Raw genomic sequence first — 17,674 nt, forward strand, 5'->3', positions numbered from 1 at the left:
GCGTTGGGTAACAGTAGCACAGGTATTTCTTTCTTTCTAAAAAGAATATGTATTTTGGCTTCTCAAATACCACTAGAACCCCTGTATCCATATTTCATGATTAAAACTAGAAAATGGCTATACTTCTTGGCTCCCAGAAACACATCCATTTACTTCTAAACAGATTAATCCCCTTACTTGGAGTGGGAGACAGATAAATTAACTAAATGGATTTTACCATTAAAACCAACAGAATGGGGCTTTGTCCAAAAGAAGGGAATTTCTTCAACATGGACTCTATGTGGAATCATTCCAGACCTCAACCCTCCGTGTTTGAATCTAGTAGGAATTGCAGATAAGTATTGGCTGGTGATAACTACTGTCTCTTTAGATTTAATGACACAAGAGCAGTGTTTTCCCAAAGCCTCTTGACAGATTCTAAAACATGTTCATGAATACCAGAACCAAAAAGCACCCAAAGTAATGATCAAACAAACAAAACAGTAAAAAAAAAAAAAAAAAAAAAGCAACACTGCCCCCAAACGAAACACACTTTCTCCTTGTTTTAAAGTGAGACAAAAATAATGTCTCAATCATTCTTGCCTCCCAAGAATCTCATGCCTTTGGACTTTGCTAAGAAGATAAATGGGTGATATATTGATATATTGACTGCGCTTTACTAACTCAAAAAAAAAAAAAAAATTCCAGATGTGTGGTGATCTCAGACTAAGGTCCTTTTTTGTCCAACCACATCATTTTTTAAAGGAGGAAACTGAGATGAGTCAAGCAGTTACATATTGACTAATCTGGAACCAGGAATCATGTTCCTCAATCTATGGAGGCTTTCTCTCCTTTATGCTTTATTCAAAAAAAAAAAAAAAAAATCCAACTCCAAGTACCAGTGTCATGAATATATCAAGTAATCAGAGCTATGAGGAGAATAAAACAATGTTCATAGTCAGGGAAAATGCAAAGGTAGCTCCTAGCTATTAATACAAGAGAGAAAAAGTAGAATAGGATGATTTTCTCCTCAGGCACAGCAGGGGCATTATCTAAGAGGAAATCAAAACTATGCAAATGTGATTGGGTGCTGAATGCAAAGAACTTTGTTTGAAACAGATTCTGCACAGGAGTTGGTGGCTGAGGTCTTAATGAATTCCTTGGTGGGTCCATGGAACTAAGGGAAAAGACACTTAGGCTTCAAGCATTTACTAGGGCTGATGACTATAATGGAGGTCAATAGACACAGAGGTGTTTGTTCCTCTATGCTCATTTTCCAATGCTTTTGTAGAAACTTAGTGCACCTTGATTAGGAAGGTGTTTTTTGTTGGTTTGTTTGTTTGTTTAGGGGGTGGGGTTGTTCGTTTTTGTTTTCTTTCCCTTTACAGATTCTTATGAAAAAGGCTTTATTTTCCTTCAGTCCTTTTTGGCCCCAGTACATTCTGTATTGAAACATACTGTTAACTGTCATATTTCCCAAAAAGAAAGAAAGCTATGAATGAACGTTTTCAGGTGCTTTCAGGCTGAGGTTCGGTAATTTAGGATTATAGAAACTTTGAACTAGAAGGGGGCTTAGAGGCTGTTAGCCTAGTGATTCTCAACAGGGTTGATTTTGCCTCCCCCCCGCCCCCCACCCCGGGAACATTTAGCAACGTCTGGACACATTTTTGAGTCACAATTTTGAGTCTCAATTGAGTGGGAGTGGTAGTAGTATCCAGTTTGTAGAGTCCAGGGATGCTGCTAAACATCCTACAAGTGCACAGGGCAACTACAACAGCCAAAGAATTCCCCCCAGGGTGACACTAGTGTCTAGGTTGAGATATGCTTCACAATGATTTTTTTAAATAATTAAGTGTGCAGAGGTTCAGTAAGGTTAAGTCATGCTTCATGATGTTAAGCTCAATCCTAAACACCTAGTCTCCTGAATCCTTTCTAGTGTTCTTTCATTAATAATTGACATTACTATTTGCCTTGTTCATTCTTGAGACTGGTTCAGATTTTCTCTTTACAATCCTCAATATTTCTAAAAGGAATAAACTCCATTATGTTCTTTCAATTTGTTAAGCATCTCTGAAAATGACTAATTTGGCTGCTTTTAAAAGCATTTAAGGTAAACTAAGGGAATTGACATATACGCCATGTCCTTCATGGACCCTCACGACAATCTAATGAAGGTGAATACAGATGGAATCATGTGCTAATTTAGAGACTTGATGATAATGATAAATTTAATAAAAATTGAGCAAAAATCTCCAATCTAAGAAAAATTGAGAGAGGAAAACCAACCCTACCTTCTCGAAACATTAGGAGTGTGGAATGTGATTCTCTAGAACATTTTTCCTCATAAAACTCTCATAAATGATAGTATCACTCTTTCCTTATCTCTTCATTTTTGGCTTCCTGTTCAGGGAAGATAAACAGACAACTGGGACTCATAATGGAAACTTGCATACCCACTCTTCCTTGGCTTCACGGAGCCCCCAAACTATGTATAAATTAGTTATTGAAAGAAGATTGCATCTCAACCAAATTAAGCTACTGGAAATTTCAGAAAATTTTAGTCCCTGCTCTGAATGTCCTAGGTTTTGGTGACCTTGTGCTTCCCATTATATTAAAATCATATAGCTATAAAAGTCTCCCTTCCTGAGGAAGCAGAAACAACATGAATTTCACACATTTGAACACATTCACTCATTTCCTGGCCTCTCATGAACCAAGGTCCTTCCAAGTTTCAAATTAGAGAGAGAACAGAATGACTTCCTTTTTTTTTTTTTTTTTTTTTTTTTTTTCCCTTTTCTCCAGAGTGGCTCTTGAATACTTTCCAGGCACTTACATTAAAAAAAAAAAAAAAAAAAAAGTGACCCACATTTTAGTCCTAAGTCAGCCTTTATACAAATATATTGATTATTCATCGGTAACATATGTCCCCAATAAGTCCACTTATTAGTCTCTTTTTTAATAGGACACTTGTCCCTAATTATTTGCAAGTTCTTTTCTACAAAAGTTATTAGCAATTTGGACTTGCAATTGCTGACTGAAGTGGAGGGCAGTTTGTGGGACTGAGTCCTCTACCTGTGGGATCTGATGCCATTTCTGGGTAGAGAATTTCAGAAGTGAGTGGAAGTGAGTTGAATTCTCAGACACCCTGATGAGTATCTCAACTTTCATTCACTGCAGTGCCTAATGCATAACAGCACTCAAAAATTATCTGTTACATGAATGAATATATATCTGTCATTTAGTGTTGAGCTCCTAAAGCACAAGAATGATGCTGGTTAATGTGTGATTCTTAATTCCAAGCACAGTGTTTGGCAAATATTTGCAGCACAATATTTGGAGCTCCCAAAATGAATTTTACTAATTTAGAAAAAAAAGTGTGATTCTTCTGACCCTCTGGTGTCCAGTACAAAACTGCCTCACACAGAAAAAAAAAAAAAAAAACACAAAACAGTTGAGAAAATGTATACAAAGTTAAAAGCATTAAACCATGAAAGATTTATTTTTTATCTTTTTGTTTCCAAAATATTACATGGTACCTCAATTCAAACATTACCTTTGGAATGTCATCTCTAACCACCTCCTGCATCTTATGAAACGTGCTGTGTGATCATTAAGCCCACTGAGCCTAGAGTTAGGTTGCCTTGGACCAGGTCCCAGCTCTCTGTCCCTTAAGAGCTGTCATCAGAGACAATGTTTGGCTCCTCTTGTGTGTATGGTCTTTATCATCAAGTGGCAATATGTGTCCCCACCACATACATACAAGCACTGTAAATATTAAAGGGGCTTAATATAGCTAAATGACACAGAATAATACATGGAACACACTAAATGCTATATAAATTAGCCATAATTCCCAAAGCATTCTGAACATATTTCCCACAGATGTATAAATGGTAATTACCAGATTTTCCCACATTTAGATTGTAAAACTCCATGATGATGATTTAATTAAGGATTCTTTCCCATTTTACTCCAGCATCTTGCTCAAAGTCTAAAATACTGCATCATTCATTCAAAACAGCAAGCATTCACTGAGCTCCTTTGTGCCAGCTCTATTTTAGGTGCTCAAATATAAAAAAAAAAAAAAAGTGCAAACATATGCCCTTGTGAAAAACACAATAAATGGGAGATACAGAAAAGTAAATGGATGAAAATAATGAGATATTGCAAATGAAGAGTATAAAATGAAAACATAAAAGAAAACGAGCACCACCGTACTATGGGAGTGACAGGCTAAAAAGCTAGTTTGCTTTGTTGGTATGTGTTGGTGGCTATGCCTGTAGGATGGTGGGAAAGAATGGGGGAGCAGAGGGCGGAAAGGTGGGGAGGAGGTCGGTGAGGCACAGCTTTTGCAAAGGACGTACCAGTTGAATTGAATCCCTAAGGATTAGGAGGAGAAAAGGAAGTGATCAGTAAACTATTTTCTTATTTTGGCAGTGGGAGCTTTGAGAGGGGAGCTGGGGGCCATGCGCAGAGAAAGCTTCCCCAAGTGGAACAGATATAAGTAAATCCAGAGACAAGAAAGATCTGGACCCTTTTCAAACACTGTATTTCCTTACTTTTAAGTTATTGATACTAAGAAAATGGTACAGTAAATTTGTGACAATTTGCTAGAGTAACTGTTATTAAATATATATTGTTTTCACTTTTAATTTTTTTAAAATATTAAACTAGAGCATATATTTATTCATTAAATCGCTTTCCAATTTCTTATTCAGGATCACAGTCAAAATTGAAGTTCATCCTTTTATGGTGTTCACACACTGAAAATCACTGTGGACAGCTTGGGTTTTACATATATATCCTAATGATCATGCATCACATTTCAAAACCTTTGCTATGATCACAGCATCTTCATCACTTTTAAGACTCAGTGCATAATGTAGAGGCAAACAGAAATGTTAGTGCTTTTTCCGTTTCCTGTCTATTTAAATTTATATTTACATTTGTTTCTTTACTTAAATTATGTGTCTGTGGAAGTCGAAAGGCTTCTCTTGAAAATCAGGTAGACACTTTAGACTGATAGCTAATCATGCCTGAGTGATGGTCCATTTCAGCATATGAATTGATCATACCAAACTTTCCAAGCTGGGGAAATTCGGATGTATTTAAGATATCCCTTTATTTAGTTGCATGATTGTCACGTGATAAGACACTCCTCTATAAACAAAACCCTGTCTTGTTTTAATGCTGTATAATCTTTCAGAGGGATTTTTATTCAACAGCAGGGGATCCAAATCCCAGATCCAAATTAACTGGATGCAGTTATTTATTAGTCAAGGTCCAAACAGGAGAGGTAAATCACACAGTAATTTGAAGAGGAAACGCTAAATAGAAAGAATTCTTAACTATAACAGTGGAGTTATTATAAAAGAGAAAAATGACAACTCTAAAGAATATTGAGGGCTGGGGGGGGGGTAGTACCCAAGGGAGGAAAACTCACAAGGCAGAATGGGGGGCTGAGGGGATCTCCAAGGCTGGGACTCAGATCTGATTGTTGAAGATGTGGTTGTAGCCACACTATATTGTAAAAGAGTCTTATGAGTTACTCAGACTGGAACTAGTCAAGTCAATGGGCAAACAGGAATCTCTCTTCAGGAATGCAGGCAGGCTGAGACCCATAGATGTACACACAACCAGGATTCTGGATGCTGGAAGTCTGCTCGCCAGCAGGCTGTTGCAAGGGCTGGTATGAGTGGTGTCCTTTTGGGGGAGGATCACAGGGAGGGATCACCAGGCTGGAGCCAGGGCTGTAAGCTCTTTGAGGGATTGCATGCTCTAGAGGCAGAGGGACAGCAAAAGCAAGGGAAATAGAAAATTGTAGCACAAAATAACTAGGAAAATCACCTGCAGCATGCCCCAATATTTCTACTACAAGCTTAACAATGTGCTCCTTGAAAAGACTAGGCACTGGAAGCATCCATCCTCTTGTCACAGAGCAGGAAAGGATAGGGTTGATTCTGATCTGAGGGAAGATGATTTGGTAACTAGTACAACTGTCTATTCAAATTGCTTAACTGAAGTGGAAATTAACAGCAAAGGTACCTCCTACTCATTGCTGAGTTAATACTTGCCAAACAATGGGCACCAATAGTCCTTCCCAACTTACACCTCTTTTGACAAGGATGTTAAAATATATCCCTTAGCACAGAAAATGAGAAACCACAGAGCAACTCACATCCCAATATTAAGAACATATGACAATTCCATGTGTTTGCAGCATAGCATAAATTGGGGACCATCAAGAGCTGAATCAGAAAGAACTCATCAGGGGTTTGATCACAAACTGTTTCATATGGCTTATCAAGGAAATTCAGTTTAATTTTAAATATAGAGAACATGGAAGAAACTCCTGGAGAGCATCAAAATATAGGTAATTCTCTATATTATGCATAGCTTGGTAAAATCAACTAATTTTCTCAAATGGATGTCAAAGTAATGTCATTCTAGTTTGAGGCAAGTAAGAGCTAGTGTAACCTCTTTGGCATATAGCCTGAAGCAAAGAACTTTAGAGGTAGAATTGCAAAGTGGGAACAATCTGCTTGGAGCAGAGACATACAGAGGAGAGTAATCTGACCTATGTTAAACTGTGACATCAGTGAAAAATCTGTATTTTGCTTATTAAGTCACTGGGATTTAGGAATTTTTTTGTTACTGGAGCATAACCTAGCCCAGAATCGTAAGCAGGAGGATAACACAATCAGCTTTGGTTTTGGAAAGATGTGTTTTCCAAATAAATGTAAGCTCATTTCAATAAATTCAAATTAAATTGAAATGGAACCCACCAGCCCACAATATGTACTATTTACCTCATTCCTACAGGATGCTGCAATACTGTTGAGTTGTGGTGAGAGTAGTGACAGTGACCTAGTACTAATAAATAAGAACTTTTACTTAAGAAATTCAAATATAAAATCCAAGAATTTATTTTGTGTGTAATAGACAAGTCATGTAACTCATGATTCTTCTTGACATCATCTTAACCTCTCTTGATGAAGGTGGAAGCACATTCACAAGCATGGTGGCTGAAACAAGCTTTGGCTGAAACAATCTTCCTGGGAGTCACTGAGATTTACAATGACAGGAAGGATGATGAATGAGAATGAGCATAGCAGGGCAAAATGTACTAGTTGATAACGCATTGAGAATGCCCCTAGCTTCTCATTACGCACCCACACATGTGTTCTGTCTAGTCACTGTTATACAGAGTTATCATACAGTTATTGTCCAAAACCACAATGCCTTGGCACAAATGTTTTCCTATTGTTTGTCAGTATGGTCATTGAGATCTGGAAGGAACAAGGGTCTTCTCAAAAGTCAAAGAGATATAAACACTTTCAAAAGGAATTTCATTGCCAAGACCTGGTATATAAGAGCCGGACAAATCATACAAATATTGTTATCTTATTTCAAATCACTCAGAGGTACGATGACCTTTATTGCCACAAAAGTATCCCAAGGTATTTATTGCTATATTAAAACAGAACTTTTGTGGGAGTTTCTGTTGTGGTGTAGTGGGTTAAGAATCCTACTTCAGTGGCTCAGGTTGCTGTAGAGGTGCAGATTCAGTCCCCGGCCCAGCTCAGTGGGTTAAATGATCTGACACTGCTACAGCTGTGGCATAGATTGCAGCTGTGGCTTGGATTCAATCCCTGACCCAGGAACTTCCATATGCTGCACATGCGGCCATTAAAACAAACAAACAAACACACAAACAAACAAAAACAACCAAAAAAACCAAACCAAACCAGTATCTTTGTTGCTTAACTGTAATAACCAGACATTATTTTATATTATTAATAAATCCCATTCCCATTAAATTTCCTTTCCTTCTGTGTCCTTTCCCTTTGTTTTGCTATTTTTAAAGTTCTATTTCTTTGTCTTCATTATAAGTTAAAACTTTGAATCAGTATTTAGATAAGTATTTTAATATTTATATATTTTGATGTATAAATACATATTTCAATAATAATAGCAGTTGCTTATACATCACTTGGTAATAGGCACATTTTTGAAGTACATCACACAGTGATTTTTTTAATCTCTGTAAAAAGATCATAATGATAGGTACTATAATTATCTGCATTTAACTTGTGACAAAAGTGAGGCACCAAGGAGTTAAGTAATTGACCCAAGTCACAGAGCTACTAAGCTGGAACAGCTAAGATTTGAGCCCTGATAACTTTAACTCCATAATTATTTCTTTAATTATAGAATTTGGCCTCTGAGAGTTTAATAAATAAAACAGCAATAACATTATCACAAAGTGTAGCCTTAAAATTCTATTTAATCATCCTACATCAAAGATTATGTTTATTAGTTGACCCTTCTTAAATTTATTGTTATCTTGATAATTTGGGACATGACATTTAACCAAAACTTTAAACATAACCAAGCTTCAGGTGATAATTTAGTCACTTTCAAGTGTTCAGTTTTCTCCCCTCCCCGCCCCCAACTACTTTGCACTTCACTGAAGTCTTTCAGATTTTGTGACAAGTTTTAAATCATCAAGTATACCCTGGTCTGATTGACTATTCAATGTTTGAGGGTTTTTTTTTTTTTTATTTTAATTTTAGTTTTTTTCGAGGACACCTGGATAGTACTTGGAAATAGATTTTCACAATAAATTATGTGATTAGAATAGTAACTGTCAAGATTGACATGCTTTCTTTGAAAGACTATCAAGTCAAGACAGGTATCTTGTTATATAGACCTATGGTAAAATGATTTGTGAGTGTGTAGTTTTTAAATACATATTTATACATATTTATGTATATTTCTTAAGAAAAAAGAAAAAAATCATCAACTGAATCCATGCACACACATACAAAAATTAAAAATTAGAACAATTCAATATAAAGGAATGGAATCTTTCGAAGTGTGAAAGATTTGCCCTGTGCCAAGTTGAGGCTAAGCTTGGGGCTAGAGCATGGGAGTTTGTGTAGGGAAGCAGAACTTCTCAGTTAATGTATTAACTTTGTTCAAGCAATCTGTAACTGTGGATTTTGACAGCTTATGGTGTATAAATTAATTACTATGTATCAACTGTTACATCCAAAATTCATAAAAGAGACTCAAATATTAGATATAAACCTAACCTCTTTTCTATTGTATAAAACAATGCTTTTTAATAGGCTTGGATTGCTTATTTTTAAGCAAGGGAATTATCACTAAATAACTATAGCCTAAAGAAAATACAAGCCATAGAGTAGAGGCAGGTATTATTACCGAATAGCCTGGCTATTTCCTTTTTAAACTGAATAATTGTAGGCTTTTATTGGTTTAGTTTTCATCTGTTTGAAAATGCCTTCCCTTCCTTTTTGGTTGGTTTGTTTGTTTTAAAGACCAGCACCACAGGGAGAGTAGTAAAGCACAGCTTTTCTGAAAAGTCTTTTGTGTCTGTTCTTCTTGTCCAAGGAATTAATCCCAGACCTGACTGTTTGTATGACAATGTTGATCTCTGATTCTGTCACTCAAAGGAAAATAGGAAACTTTCTCTTGGTATTTCTGAACTTTCCTGGATTGGGTAAGATACAAACACTACTACTCTGAATTTTATTTTTCCTTGGGAAGAATGGCTTCCTCTGATTAATTTAAAACTCATATATCCTTAATATACTTTTGATTATTTATTTGAAAAGGCTCCAAATCCAGATGCAACTAAATCAAGTTTTCTGAGTCTGATCTTCTAATTTGCATTGTTAAATTTTAAGTTATGTTGCCTGTTAGTCACATTTTTGTGCTTTTATTTTTATTTCTCTTACCTTCCCCACTGTTTCTAATCTTCTCCATCTGCGCTATTTTTAATAGCTTTATTATAAAAGGTCATTATTAACATAATAGTATCATAAGTTTTGTGGAAGAGAAGAAAGGCACAAATAAATAACCATATTGTATCCCATAATAACTTTAAATACTTCATTTACTACTTGTAATCCCACAAAAATTAGGCTCAAAAACTGTCAAAACTACGTGAAGACTGCATGTACCCTGGGTGCTATACTGAGAAACAACTAACCAAAGTTGAAGTTAAAAAATGCAAGTAGAAAGAAGGGTGCACTTGCACAATGAAAACTCAACTCTACTCATCTCTTATTCATAAAACACATTTCTTTGATCTGAGGAATAATGTAGAAGAACTTTTAAAGTTGTAAACTGTTATGTAAGGCTAAAAATTTTTAAAACATTCCCAGTGCCAGCCATGTAAAATCTCCATGTGTATATTTAGCCTATAAAGAGGTTGAGGATTCATTGATTAACTTTTATTTAGGAATGATATTTTATTCCTCTGTGCTTTCCAGAATTTACTAGCTTATTTTAATTGCAAGCTTCTTTTCTGATTGTAATCTTCCTGAGTTCAGATATCAAGTTTTATTTAGTAAATGACTGTGGTAAGTGATCAATAACATTTATAGAATAAATGAAAAACTTTTTCTTGTTTAAGCAAGGCACATATATTTCCCTCTGATTTCCTCCATGTTCTGTCAGGAAAGTACCAATTTATTGCTCTCATCACAAAAATGAATAAAGCCCTTAATTTAGGGGAGTAGGCCAGAATCGAAATAATGATATAATATTTGGTGCACAGTAGATAGACAATACATATTTGTTATAAGAATGCGCAAAAAACAATTGCTAATAGATTTGTGGACTTTAAAAAGCTGTTGACAATTGGTCTTCACGGTGTTTTACGTCCACACTTACCTTGTGTTGAGGGAGCAAGGGACAGAGTACAAACAAGTCTTAAAAGCCTGATCCTGTACAGGCAGCACAACATTGGCTCGGTACAAGCATTTCCTTCTTTTGCTGCTCTAAGTGCCCTGAATGTTTGTCGCCTTTTTGTTAATAACGTTTGGCTAGCTCACCTGGTGTGGACATCCAGATCCTCTGCTGCTCAGGCTTCTTGGCTGACTCCTGAGCCCTGAACGAGTGAGAGGGACCACTGTCTGCTATTTGCCTCCTTTTTGAGACTTCACACTTTTCTGTCCAGACATCACCGTGCTCAGATGGCAGGCTTTCCCAGCAGGCATGATTCTGACCTTGAAACCACTCTAATTGGTTCTCTCTGACCTTAGACCACTCTGATTGGTTCCCTTTGACCTTAGACCACTCTGATTGGCTCCCTCTGACGTTAGTTCCCTCTTGGGTCCCTCTGTTCGAAAAGCTCCCCCTTCCTTCTTCAGATTTCTAGGTCTGTGGTTGGATCTGTTTTGTTCTCTTTGCTGAAATAGGCACTTGACTCTTGGAGTGCACGTGGAAATAGCCCTGTTCCTGGCCTGCCTTGTATCACACCTTTTGCAGACAGCTTCAGAGAACTGTGGGGCCGGTTCACAGATTAAAGAATGAGAGTAGTAGGGAAGGTTAAAGAACAGAAATTCTTTAACCTGAGAATGTTAAGTCTGAAGGACAGCTTAATAATGGCCTCCAATTATGCCAAAGGTTCTGTTAACATCTTAGTGCTGCAAATTGCAACCAGCTGTTTTTAATCTCTAGTGAGGACAGAAATTATGGATATGAGTGTCAATTATAGTACAAAAGATCGGGTTAGGCATAAAAAATAATTTCCCGATGGAATTAGTTTATAGAAGTCTCTGTATAAACAGAAAGTATGGGGAAACATGAATTCGATCTCCTATTCTTGATTTCCTTTGGGTAACTAGGGCTATTGAACTCTTGAGTGACTCAGATTTTCAACTGGCTCAAAGCAACAGTGTTCAAGGTCACCTGCTTCCCAGGTGATTCAAACAAACATTGAAACTGACATAGACACTCAACTTTCATCACTAACTCCTCCCACTTCTCCATCCTGTCACCTCACTTTCCCCTTTGTACCCTTTCACTTTTCTGTTGCAAACACTGATTTTGTGCTGACCATATAAGAGCTGAATAAGCTGAGGTATCTGTTCTTGGTGACAATTAGGAAGGGGCTTTTTTCACGTGTTCCATATCACAAAAAAATAACTTAAAAAGAAAGCATTGTGCAACTAGATATGCTTCATTCTTTCATTTAAAATTATTCTTTATTTATTCATTTAAAGTTTAAAAGCAAAGCATATGATGCTATCCACTGTATGATGTGTGCTAATAAAAATTTTAGTAAGTTGTGGTGCCATTCTTTAGTTACCTTAGTTGAAAATTCATGTATTTTTACCCTATAGAAAATATAAGCATTTATTAGTAGCTTAGTTCATAGTTTAGTAGAAGCCCAATCTTTGAAACTCTGACAAAGAACATTCTCTGACTCCCCACTTTCCTATTTTTCTGCTCTCATTTTAAGTTTTTTTTAAATCAAATTCATGTGAATTTCAGAAAATCTCTCTAAGGAATTATTCCGATCTAATGTCTATCACCTATAGCATCTGAGAACTAGGCTGGATATATATCCATTTTCTTCTTCAAAATTACCCATAAAGACTGCATCAAACTAACTCTCAGAAATCTATTTCTTTAAGTGACCTGAAGGAGTATCACCCATAAGGTCGATGGCACTTTTATGCTAATGCTCTTTCTAGCACTCCTAAGGCAGACAAGTTCCCGCTACTAAGACAAGTCCAAGTGGTGAATAGTTCATCACCATATAGAGAGATTTTGTTCACCTCTATCAAAAGTCTTGCTTTGTTTTTGAGAACATTCTGATTAAATCTATCACTATCAAAAAGTATTCTCTCTGTCTTTTCCAGTTCTGCCTTATATGTTTATGGCTGAAAGGATGGATTCTTTGTTCTAACAGTCCACAGAGTGATGGACTAGGGATCATCTAATGTGTGCCAGACTGGATCACAAGCATGACTCACTATGGGCTTGGAGAGGGTTCTCTTGTATTATATACCTGAAAACACTCCCCCCTCAGACTGCCTTGCCCAGGGTCAGCCCCCATACCCTTTTGCTTCCATATCCGCCACTCACCTATCTTTTGACTCTAAACCCCAGCCATTCACTCTTAAAAACCTGGACCTGATCTCTAGAATGATTCCAAGTTTTTAGAATTTTCAGGCTTAAGGCAATACCCAGTACCTTCTTCAAATTTCTGGACGGGACTGTCTCTGAAGTCTAGTAATCCACTGAAGCAAACCAACAATTACAGTTGTGCTTCTGAAAATGTGATACACTTGGAGTTCCCGTTGTGGTGCATGAATCCGACTAAGAACCATGAGGCTGTGGGTTCGGTCCCTGCCCTTGCTCAGTGGGTTAACGATCCGGCGTTGCCGTGAGCTGTGGTGTAGGTTGCAGACGCGGCTCGGATCCCGCGTTGCTGTGGCTCTGGCGTAGGCCGGTGGCTATAGCTCCGATTCGACCCCTAGCCTGGGAACCTCCATATGCCACAGGAGCGGCCCAAGAAATGGCAAAAAGACAAAAAAAAAAAGAGGAAGAGAGAAAAAAAAAAAAAAAAGAAAATGTGATACACTCAAATGCTTAACAAGTTTTCTAGGAGATTCTGAGTCTCACCCCAGGTTAAGAAACTGAGGTTAGGATTTCCCATTATGGCTCAGCAGTAAGGAACCCAACTAGTAACCATGAGGATTCAGGTTCCATCCCTGGCCTTGCTCAGTGGGTTAAGGATCCAGTGTTGCCATGAGGTTGCAGATGTGGCTCAGATCCTGCATTGCTGCGGCTGTAGTGTAGCCCAGTAGCTACAGTTCCAATTTTTCTTTTTTTTTTTTTTTTTGTCTTTTGTCTTTTTTTAAGGCTGCAACCTCAGCATATGGAGGTTCTCAGGCTAGGGGTCAAGTTGGAGCTGTAGCTCCCAGCCTACACCACAGCCACAGCAACTCGGGATCTGAGCCACGACTGTGACCTACACAGCAGCTCATGGCAACACCGGATCCTTAACCCACTGAGTGAGGCCAGGGATCAAACCCACATCCTCAAGGATTCTAGTTGGGTTTATTAACCACTGAGTCACAATGGGAATTCCTGCAGCTCAGATTCGACCCCTAGCCTGAGAATTTCCATATGTCTTGAGTGTGGCCCTAAAAAGAAACACACACCCAGAGAAAGAAAGGAAGGATTGAAGAAAGAAAGAAAGGAAGAAATGAACTGAGGTTAAGGAACTTGTCAATTATCACGAGCCTTTAAAAAAAATGACTCAATAGAAAAGAACCCATAAAGTTTTATTAGAGTGCTGGAAGATGCCTTACCATTTTGTGTCAGAAATCACTGCTCTTCTGGTTCAGTTGGGCATGCAAAAGTATCCATCACTCCAGTACTCCAATCTGTAAATCCTTGTCTATATCTCACCCTCACCCCTTCTCATTATAAGAAATAAATGTTTATCTGCAAACTCTTGGGCTTGAGCCCCCATGCCACTGTTTCTGCACAGAATGCTTTGCTACATTTCATTCAGGTGTGACTTCTTCCAGAAGAAAGAAACAGGGAGTATACAAATATTCAGTGTAAAATATGTTGCTTGTAATAAAACTAAGAATAAAAAGACATATGTCCATTGATTATTTGGTCTCTGAAAAATCACATTTTCAAATAAAAATATATTAATTATTGCTTGCTCATATTGTGTAAGGGATGACTTTCAAAACAAATATAGTGTGATATAATAAATCAGTAAAGAGAATAGCATGTTTAACAACAACACATACCCATACAACAAAATAAATCCTGGAACCAAAAATATAGTGGGCATTTTATAAAAAGTCTATTAATTGAAAATGAAGAAGTACATGAGTGAATGAAAACTGGAGTAAAGTGACAAATCAATGGTATAGAAAATGCTATAGAATTTTAGAGTAAGAAAATATTATTTTAGGCTCCCATGATTTCAGAAAACTTTCTGGAAAAGGCAAAAAGTGAAATGGAAAAAATTCAAACTATCAGGGGAGGATAGGTTAAGCTATTATATGATTATTCAAATTTATTTTAGTACTAGTTAAGATTTGGCCAGTTTCTTCCAATGCTCACTTATTTAATTCATGGAAAATAACCATTTAATATTTGCATAAGGAGACCTGGGCAGAGGATTAGAAAACGCAGACAGATTTTTCAACCTACAATATTTTCTTTTCTTAATTTCTTTTTCAGCTAACATCCTGTGGCAGAGCAAACATTTTAAAAAAACATCATTTGTCAAAGTTCACAACAAAAGCCTTCTTACATAAACCAATTGAGGGAAACAAGAAGACAGTAATGGGTCTATTGTTTCACTAAAAGTCATATTACACTTGTAAAGAAAGTCACCTCAAATTGCTTAAGGACATTTGGCAAAAAAAAAAAAAAAAAAGACTTGAGTCACTTTCACTTAGGTGTGTGCCCCTGATTGCCATAACAAAACAGAAATGTTATGATTCTATAAATGTCAATTTTTACCTGCTAAACACACACACGACACATAAATACAGTAAAGGAAAGGGAAAAACTAAAGAAAAAAAGAAAACAGCCCTCAAACGGCTATTGTTGCTTTCCAGCTAATGGACTTTATTTCGTGAAAAGACATCAATTATACATTAAACTCTGCATGTACGTGGGTAGGGCAAACTAAAAAAATGTCAGGGCTCAAAAAAATATGTCTAGCTGTTTAGTATAAAATTTTCTCCTCCTGCCCCCTGCACCCCCCAAAAAAAGTGTCTGGGGCAGGGATGTGGGGGTAGAGAAATTAAACTCATGGACTGGGTATTTGTTGCTTTCCTGTCCAGCACTGAGGAACTTTGATGATTTACTACATACTACCCATTTTCATCACACAAAACATCGCTTACAGCACTTATGTGATTACCTAATTAAGTCATTAGACACAAAGGTGGTTATCATGAGATAATTACATCCTGGGGATATAAAGAAAGAAAGAGAATCCAGCTTGAAACAGGAGTCTTTCCTATTACAAGGGCTCCCTCATTCTGGAAACGGTATCCAAGGAGGCAGGTGGAGGAGAGAGGAGCTGTGTGTTTCTCCACCAAGAGAGTTGAGGTCAGAGGTCAGACTGAAAAACTCTTGACCTCCAGATTTTACTCAATTATGTGGACCCCACTAATCACACCAGGGCACCCTGATAGATGTCTTCATGCAGAAGGAAGAGGGCTGGAAAGGTGCTCCAGAAAGATGAGAAACACCAACCACAGAGCTGAATACATTTGCTGCAACTCCCCTGGAGGTCTATAAAATCAAACTTACAAAGAGATACATTTGCATGGCAAACTTAGAGGTCAAAGATGTCTTAATGTGGTCTTGAAAACTCTCAGATCCTATCACTTGATGGTGACTAAAAGGATAGAAATTTCTCCATAAGTATTTGTCTCAATAACATCATATATATATCCACAAATCTATGTTTTTTGTGTGTGTGTGCGTATAAAGATGCTTATGCAAACACATTGTCTATCTATCTATCTATCTATCTATCTATCTATCTATCTATCTAGGCATGAAACATATATACTGACATAGAGCATGAAAACATAGATGGCCATTTAAGAATGTTAGTCAAACCTGTAAAATTATAATCAATATAGCAAAGAGTAGTATCACCAATCACCATTTACCATCATTAAAACACCTTTAATTCTATAACAGCTACATAAGAGGTTATAAGTATAAGCATAAGCATTCACACACACAGATACACATATTCATCTCTACTCAGAGAATTTGAAGGCATTCCTTTTAAAACAGGTATTCTGATACTTGCGGTTTTATTTACACACAGATACACTGTAGAGACACCTGTAGCAAATGCAATATATTGCCATGAAAGAAATAACAAGTGTAATGATAACCCAAAGCCATATTACTTATGTATTTAAATGAGAATAACATTTTTGAATGAAGACAATGATGAAAAAGAAACATACATAGAAAAAAACAAAAGGATATTTAGACAGAGAAGTTATTTATTCAGGAGAAAGAAAAAAATGGAAAACTTATAAAGTTCCCCAAGTATCTCTCTGACTCCAATGGCTTTAGATTAGTGAACTGTTTACACTTTAAGTTTGAGACTAAATTATGGATTTTATAGGCATTTCCCTGGTACAGTGTACATGAAGAAATGGAATTGAAAAATGCATAAATTTTAAAGGAGGAATCTGGTGATATAAAGCCAGCGTTGCCCAGAAATTCAGCCCTGTGTTTGGAACAACTGCTTAGTATTTCTCTAACTTAGCTTTTATCAATAGGTAAAAGAGGTCATCGGGATCTGTCCTTTTTCCTACCCACATACTCTTATTTACCCTTCTACAACATAACACACACACGCACACACACACATCGTAGGTCACAACTTTCTTTTCTAAATTCACCCTGAAAACTATCCAGTGAAAACTATACGTAACCAACTCTAAGATGTTCATAAAATCTGTTCAGCTAACTTCTCTTATGTGTTAGGCAGGCAATTAACTAGTTAGCATAAAGCCAATAGGGTTATGATTCTCTGCTGCTCCCCTCCGTATTTTCCAAGTACCTACCCAATCCCAGGCAAGGACCTGTTTCATGGATGACAGCTGGGAAAGACGAAATGACCTTGTCTTTCCCCTCAAGATCTGGTCACCTGAGTAAGAAAAGCCAATGCACATACCATCCAGGAGAGCATGTAAAAATGTTAAAGTGTGGAGTTCCCGTCGTGGCGCAGTGGTTAACGAATCCGACTAGGAACCATGAGGTTGCGGGTTCTGTCCCTGCCCTTGCTCAGTGGGTTAACGATCCGGCGTTGCCGTGAGCTGTGGTGTAGGTTGCAGACGCGGCTCGGATCCTGCGT

This window comes from Sus scrofa, chromosome 7, assembly GCF_000003025.6.
Source record: "Sus scrofa isolate TJ Tabasco breed Duroc chromosome 7, Sscrofa11.1, whole genome shotgun sequence".
In the NCBI taxonomy this organism is placed as follows: Eukaryota; Metazoa; Chordata; class Mammalia; order Artiodactyla; family Suidae; genus Sus; species Sus scrofa.